Below are 1,037 nucleotides of genomic sequence, written 5' to 3' on the forward strand. Positions count from 1 at the left end.
TTTCTAGGTGCGCATGCTCCCTTGCGAGTAGCCCCCCACCCGACCTCGCCGCCTCCGTGGGTCACGAGGCGGCAGTAAGCCAATCCAACGGCTCGCCTCTGAGAGGCTTTGGCGCCCCCTCAGGCGCTCGAGCGAAGTGGCGTGGCGTGGGTTTTGGCGGAAAGGGTGGTGTTTTCGACGCTTTCCCTGTGGGTAATAGAAAGGGCGGAGAAACGGACACCCCGAAAACTTTTTGGCAACTTTTAAAGTGTGACAAAATTTATCCCACGCGTGAAGTTGGGCGGAGTATCATCTACTTTCTCGGACGTGTCTTGTAACTTGTAGGGTCTGGAGGACCTTGTAAACGAAGGTGCTTTCCCGCATTTAGCCTTAGGAGCGCTTTCGCAGGTTTTATAAGGCGCATTTGCTGTGTGACAACCGGGACGTCCGTCTCTTGCTCAGACGCCGTGTGGTATCCTAGAGACTTGAAGCTTTGTAGAAGTCCTTAGTCCTTAAGGTGTCAGACTTTTGGTTGGTTATGTTAGACAAGGCTAACAGGGCTGTCTCCGCCAGCCCCTCCCACCCCACACATGGCCCCTCCCACAGCCTGTTTCCCCCCCAAAAAAAAACCCCACCCCGCCCGCCCGCTAAACGGGTCCGTGGAGGGGAAAAGGTTGGGGACCACTGCATGATACTGTATGAACCATCATACTTTATAGACTTTATAGTGGAATGTGACAGATAGACCCCTTCATGGATTGCTGCCTTGTTGTGGCGAAGGGGCTTGAGTAACTCAGAGAAGCTATGGGCTATGTCATGCAGGGACACCCAAGGACATAGTGGAGAGTTCCGACTAAACGCAATCCACCTGGAGTAGGAAATGGCAATGCCACTCCAGTACAGTGGTGCCTCGCATAACGATGTTAATTGGTTCCAGAAAAAAAAACGTTATGTGAAAACATCGTTATGTGAAGCACCATTTCCCATAGGAATGCATTGAAAACCGGTTAATCCGTTCCAATTGGAACGGATTATCCGGTTTTCTCCCCCCGTGGCTT

The sequence above is a fragment of the Pogona vitticeps genome, chromosome 1, assembly GCF_051106095.1.
Source record: "Pogona vitticeps strain Pit_001003342236 chromosome 1, PviZW2.1, whole genome shotgun sequence".
NCBI classification, from domain to species: domain Eukaryota; kingdom Metazoa; phylum Chordata; class Lepidosauria; order Squamata; family Agamidae; genus Pogona; species Pogona vitticeps.